The sequence below is a fragment of the Jaculus jaculus genome, chromosome 5, assembly GCF_020740685.1.
Source record: "Jaculus jaculus isolate mJacJac1 chromosome 5, mJacJac1.mat.Y.cur, whole genome shotgun sequence".
NCBI classification, from domain to species: Eukaryota; Metazoa; Chordata; class Mammalia; order Rodentia; family Dipodidae; genus Jaculus; species Jaculus jaculus.
In genome coordinates this window covers 125,571,681-125,578,488 of record NC_059106.1, presented here as the reverse complement: position 1 = coordinate 125,578,488, position 6,808 = coordinate 125,571,681, and the positions used below count along the sequence as shown (strand labels likewise).

Below are 6,808 nucleotides of genomic sequence, written 5' to 3'. Positions count from 1 at the left end.
GAATGAGTTCCAAGTCTGCCTTGGCTATAGTGATACCCTACCCTGACAAACAAAAACAAACAAAATTTTCCTCTTATCTGTATAAGTAACAATTTACATTTGTTTTCAAGGTGAGGTTTCACTGTAGCCCAGGCTGACCTGGAATTAGTCTCAGGCTACTCAAATTTATTTGTCTCTTTTTAACTTAAGTTGAACATGTGTGTCTGTACACACACACACACACACAGAGATTGAGTTCTAGGTCAGCCTGGCGATAGAGTGAAACTCGACCTCATAAAACAAAAAAAATCATGGGGTGGGAGAGATGGTTTATTGGTTAAGGAATTTTCCTGGGAAGCCTAAGGGCCTGAGTTCAATTCCCCAGTATCCACATAAGCCATATTCACATGTTGGCACATGCATCTGGAGTTCGTTTTCATTGGCAAGATGCCCTGGCCCATATATTGTCTCTCTCTTTCTCTCTTGTCTCACTTGGGCATGCATTCTCTCTCTAATAAATAAATAAATAATTTTTTTTCTTTTGTTTTTTCAAGGTAGGGTCTCACTCTGGCCCAGGCTGACCTAGAATTCACTATGTAGTCTCAGGGTGGCCTCGAACTCACGGCAATCCTCCCACCTGTGCTTCCCAAGTGCTGGGATTAAAGGTGTGTGCCACCACGCCTGACAAATAAAAAAATTTTTAAAGCCAGTGCACACCTTTAATCCTAGCACTCAAGAGGCAGAGGTAGGAGGATTGCCTTGAGTTTGAGGCCACCCTGAGACTACATAGTGAATTCCAGATCAGACTGGACTAGAGTGAGACCCTACCTTGAAAAAAAGGAGGAGGAGGAGGAGGAGAGGAGGCCTTGCATTGTGGCGCAAGCCTTTAGTCCCAGCCCTAGGGAGGCAGAGGTAGGAGAATCACCATGAGTTTGAGACTACAGAGTGAATTCCAGGTCAGCCTGAGCTACAGTGAGACCCTGCCTAAAAAACAAAAAGAAAAGAAAAGAAAAAAGTAAAGGATAGAAGACAAGGAGTCAAGGCTTCTATCAAGGAAATAATACCAGAAAGGAAGGTGGGAGCTTGGATAGTGCCTGGCAGAGACCTTAGGACCAAGCAGAGTAGTTATGAGATGGGGGAAGGTTTATTGGTAGCATCAAAATGTGAAGACAAAGAATATGAACAGATAACTTACAGTGATAGGGTAATAGGAACACACTAGGGCCCATAAAGATGGTGATAATGACCTTGAGCAGGACAAGAAGAAAGGGTGGCATGGGTCAGAGAGACTATAGTAAGAAATACACATTTGACCTTTACCCTCTCCGTTCCTGCCATAGGCTTGTAGAACTTTGCTTCCTGTGTGGTCAGGGAAACGGCAGAACCTCTTAGTATGTTTGATGTTAGCTCTGGGAGACACAAGAACTCCCATGATGTTTACAATCGCCAGATGCTACTAAGGTGGCTCTTAGGGGCCTCTAGATGCCTTCTGGATGGGGCTAGTCATCAAAAAGATGAACGCACAATAGGAGGAATGGAACTTTGAGCTCCTTACCAACAGCTGGAGCTAGAGCTCATGGCCAATGGACGATAATTGAAATCAAACATGTTTATGCAGGTAAACCTCAATAAAAACCCACCAAAAGAGGGGATGTGGGGCTCGAGAGATGGCTTAGCAGTTAAGGTGCTTGCCTGTGAAGCCTATGGGCCCAGGTCCCATTCCCCAGAGCCCACATACGCCAGATGTATATGGTGGTGCATGCACCTGGAGTTTGTTTGCAGTGGCTAGAGGCACTGGTGCACCCATTTTCTCTCTCTCTCTCTCTCTCTAATAAATAAAAAAAAATTAAATTAAATTTGAAAAAGGAAGGGGTGTGGAGATCGCTATAGCTGGTGGACACATAGAGGTATTGGGAGGGTGAAACATCCAGAAATCAGGGAGCCCCTTCTCCATATGTGTTCTATGCCCTCTGCATCCTTAACAGTGGGCTGGCATCAGAGAATGATTGTTTTTAGTGGACATGACAGTGTGCATTTATAAATTCCAGCAGTCATGAGGTAGAGACAGAGGAATACCAAGTTCAAGGCCAACCTGAACTATATAGTGATACCTTGTCTTAGAAAAGCAAAAGTTGGGGCTGGGGAAATGGCTCAATGGTTAAGGCGCTTGCCTGCAAAGTCTAACGACCTGGTTCAATTCCCCAGTACTCACATAAAGTCAGATGCAGAAAGTGGTGCATTCATCTGGAATTTGTTTGCAGTGCTAGAGGCCGTAGTGCACCAATTCTCTCCCCCCTCCTCGCAAATAAAAGTATTTTAAAAAAAGAAAAGCAAAAGCTAGGGATATAGTTTAGTGGTATAAGTTCTAGTGCAAGGGTCTGGATTCAGTTCCCATTACTGCAGGGGAAAAAAAAAAAAAAAGGAGGGCTGGAGAGATGATTTAGTGATTAAGGCACTGTGAAGCCTAAGAACTTATGTTCAAATCTCCAGGTCCCACATAGCCAGACACACAGTAATGAAAGCATGCAATGTCACACATGCTCCACAAGGGGGTGAACACATCTGGAGTTCCTTCACAGCAAGCTGAAGGTCCTGGCTTTCTCTCTCTCTCTCTCTCTCTCTCTCTCTGCCTTTCTCTCGCTCTCTCTCAAAATAAAAATAATAAAATATATTTTAAAAAAGGAATCTGTTTTCCTGAGTCCTGTGATCTATTCCAGAAATGGTCCAGCAAAGGGGTCTCACAGAAACCTTCAACCAATCTCCACCTGAGGAGAAGCACAGGGGGAAAACTGGGACCTGCAGCTGCCATTTGATGTGGGATGGTCTCTGGGCAGAGGAAAATCTCCACACACTTGGTGTCAAAGTGTTGTGAGTAAAACCAGTTCAGGGTCAGAGGTATAGAGTGGCAAGTGCATAGACTAGAGGAAGGTAGGCTATAACATCCAATGATACTGCCCCCTTTTTTGGCAGGAGAAGGCAAGGCCATCTAGAGTGAAGTCTGCAAAACCTACAGAGGAGCCCTGGCAAGAGGATGATGCTGAATGGGATTGAGTTGCCTTGGCAATGCAAAAAAATTATAGGATACCTGGCATGGTGGTGCATAACCATAGACCCAAGAGGAGGAGGCAAGAGGATCAAAAGTTCAAGGTCATCCTTAGCTATGTAATGAGTTCTAGGCCAGTCTGGACTACATGACACTGTCTCAAAAAACAAATTGGGCTGGAGAGATGGCTTAGTGGTTAAGGCACTTGCCTGTGAAGGCTTAGGACCCAGGTTCAATTTCTTAGAGCCCATGTAAGTCAAGATGCACAGGGTGGAGCGTGTATCCGGAGTTTGTTTGCAATGGTTGTAGTTCCTGGGGCTCCCATTCTGCCTCTCTTTTCTCTCACTCTCAAATAAATAAAATATATTTGTAAAACCCAAATTATAGGAGGCCACTGTTCTGTTATTGTTTGTTGCAATGCTGGGGATCAAGGCATCAACCTTGTGTGATGACCATTCCTGAAGTCCCAGATCTTAGGAAGCTGAGGCAGGAGAATTTGAAGTTCCAGAAATTGTCCTGGTTTGAATCTGAAATGTTCCCCATAGGCTTGTGCTTTGAACACCCAGTCCCCAGTTTGTGCTGCTGCTTTGAAGCCTGTGGAGCCTTTAGGAGGTGTGGCCTGGCTGAGGGCTATAGGTCACTGTGGGACGGTCTTTGAAGTTTGCACCTCTTCCTGGTTCTGGCCAGCTCTTTCCCTCTTTCTTCTTTCTTTCTCTCTTTTTCATTTTGTTTTGATTTTCAAGGTAGGGTTTCACTCTAGTGCAGGCTGACCTGAAATCACTATGTAGCCTCAGGGTGGTCTCAGACTCAGTGATCCTTCTACTTCTGCCTCCCAAATTCTGATATAAAAGGTATGTTCCACCACACTGGGACCTGGCCTGCTCTTTCTGCTTTTTGGTTCTTGTTTTTTTTTTTTTTTTCTCTGTCTCCTTTAAATAAATCTTTTGTTGTTGCTATTATTATTATTATTATTATCAGCTTCCATAATTATAGACAGTAAACCATGATATCCTCTTCACTCCACTCTCCATCATATCCCCTCCCCCTCTCAATCAGTCTCTCTCTTTCTCTTTTTCTGGGTTTTCAAGGTAGGGTCTCACTCTAGCCCAGGCTGACCTGGATTTCACTATGTAGTCTCAGGGTGGCCTCAAACTCATGGTGATCCTCCTACCTCTGCCTCCTGATTCCAGGATTAAAGGCATGCACCACGATGCCCAGCGAGTCTCTCTTTTGGTTTGATGTCATCAACAAGAATGAAGCTTCCAGCAGACGACCGCACGCTACAGGGAGAGGAGAAGGTCGGAGAGGGTCCTCGCGTGCCACCCGCCGTCTCGAGTCCCAGCCTGCTGCCACCCGTGACGGGAAGTGCTCGTTTTCTTGGACATGCAACTTCGCTGGAGAGCCTAGAGTGGGAAGCGCAGAAGCCCAGCTAAGACGTCCCGATAGGCAGCAGCGGGCTGGTGCTGAGGGCAAGAGAGCTAACCACACCCTTAGAGGCTGACATCAAGGTGCCGACACTGCAAACCAGTCCATCGCCACAGTCCAGGGGGGACATCCAGTGCTCGCTGGGTCATCAGCAGCTGCAGAGAGCCGGTGTGGAAGCCTCAAGGGAGTTGACAGCGGACCTGGCAGACCTCCAGGCCGAGGCCAGCTGCCCTGTCTGTCTCGAGTACTTCACAAACCCAGTGACCATCACGTGTGGGCATAACTTCTGTCTGTCCTGCATCCGTGCCTCCTGGGAGGGCCTACAGGGCAGTTTTCCCTGCCCTTCTTGCCACTTTCACTGTCCCGAAAAGGACTTCTCAAGTAATCACCAACTGGCGAATCTGACCGAAGCTGCCAAGCTCCTCCCCGTAAGGAGAAGCAAGAGGAAAAGGCGGGAGGGCGGTCAGAAGGAGCTAGAAGCTGTCTGCAGTGCAGCCTCCCCACCACGCGCACGCAGCACCCTGGCGGGCTCATAGCGAGGGCGCCCTCTGTAATCCCAGTACTGGGGACACTGAGGTAGCAGTTCGAGCGCCACGTGGAGCTATGGAGGGAGAAAGTGGAGCCCGTGGAAAAGGCGATCACCATGCAGAAGAGAAAGTCGCTGGAGCTCAAGAAGATTGTAGAACGTAAAAGAGGAGAAATGGAGTCTGAATTTGACCAACTTCGGCTGTTTCTCCAAAACGAGCACAAAAGGTTCCTTAGGCAACTGGAAGATGAAGGGGAAGCCAATTCAGCAAAATTAAACAGAAACTTGACATCGGTTTCCGATCACGCGCCGGCATTGGAGGCCCTGCTGAGGGAGGTGCAGGGCAGGAGTGATAAGCCGGAATGCAAGTTACTAGACCACGTCAAGACTCTGTACCACAGGTTTGAAAGCTTAAAATGCCCAGAAACCTTTTCATTCAAAATCAGAGATTATGGTCACCAGCTTCTTCCACAGTATTCTGGCCTGAACAGAATTATCCAGCAATTTAAAGTAGACGTGACGCTGGATCCTAAAACAGCGCACCATAAACTTACCATCTCGGAAGACAGAAAGACCCTGCGATATGGAAAGATGCGAAAAGTGTCTCATAGCCCCAGAAGATTCTATTCCTCCCCAGCTGTCCTGGGTTCCCAGGGGTACCACTCTGGCAGGCAGTACTGGGAGGTCGATGTGAGCAGCAAGCCCGAGTGGATCCTGGGGGTCTGCATAGAGACTTTTCCCAGGAGGAGTCATGTCGGACACATGCAGGATGAAATATGGGGGGTTGGGCGGTACAGTCAGACTGTGTATGCTGCATTGGGCCCTAAGAAAATGAATATTCTGCCCAAAGTAACACCCAGTAAGATTGGCATTTTTTTAGACTCTGAAATTGGTGAGGTGTCCTTTTAGAATTTGAATGATCAGTCTCTTCTCTGTACGTTCAATGATTGTAGGAAAGGCGCGCTTTGGCCTTATTTCAACACTGGTGCTAACCCTAAGCCTCTAAGGATCTGCACAGTAACATCCTGAAAAGGGTGAACTACTGAAGAGATGCTTTCGTTTTCCTTTCAGTGGATGTAAAAGGCAGTGAATGAATCCGGCAGTTCTGGATGTTGGCTTTTATTCTCTGCTTTATAAACAAGTAGAATTTGTGTGTGTGTACCTCAATAAGTTGTAAGAAATATAGCACCTACTTATAAATAAATTATGAGTTCAATTATGAAGAAAAAAAAAAAGAATGAAGCTTCCAGATCAACTTCAATTGCCACCACCTGCTCCATATATGCTGACTAGGTTGAATCTCTTTGAAACTCTGAGCCAAAATAAACCTCCTTTAAGCTGTTTCTGGTGGATATTTTGTCGTAGTAATGAAAAAGATAATATAGAAATTTTTAAAATTATTTACTTATTTATTTGAGAGTGACAGACACAGAGAGAAGGACAGATAGAGGAAGAGAGAGAGAATGGGCGCGCCAGGGCTTCCAGCCTCTGCAAACGAACTCCAGATGCGTGCGCCCCCTTGTGCATCTGGCTAATGTGGGACCTGGGGAACCCAGCCTCGAACGGGGGTCCTTAGGCTTCACAGGCAAGCGTTTAACCGCTAAGCCATCTCTCCAGCCCAAATATAGAATTTTTAAAGAAAATATTTATTTATTTGCAAGCAGAAAGAGAATGAGAGGAGAGGGACAGAGAGAGGATGACATCTCAGGGCCTCCAGCCACTTCAAACAAACGCCAGATGCATGTGCCACTTTGTGCATCTGCCTTTCCTGGGTACTGGGGAATCCAGCCCTGGGTCGTTAGTCTTTGTAGGCAAGTGCCTTAACCTCTGAGCCA

The 6,808-nt window shown here is 46.5% G+C and overlaps 1 pseudogene; it reads left to right on the top strand.

The window, feature by feature from the left end:
- The first annotated feature begins 4,232 nt into the window (after positions 1-4,232).
- On the top strand, positions 4,233-5,882 carry LOC123460700 (annotated as a pseudogene).
- Positions 5,883-6,808: the final 926 nt, after the last annotated feature.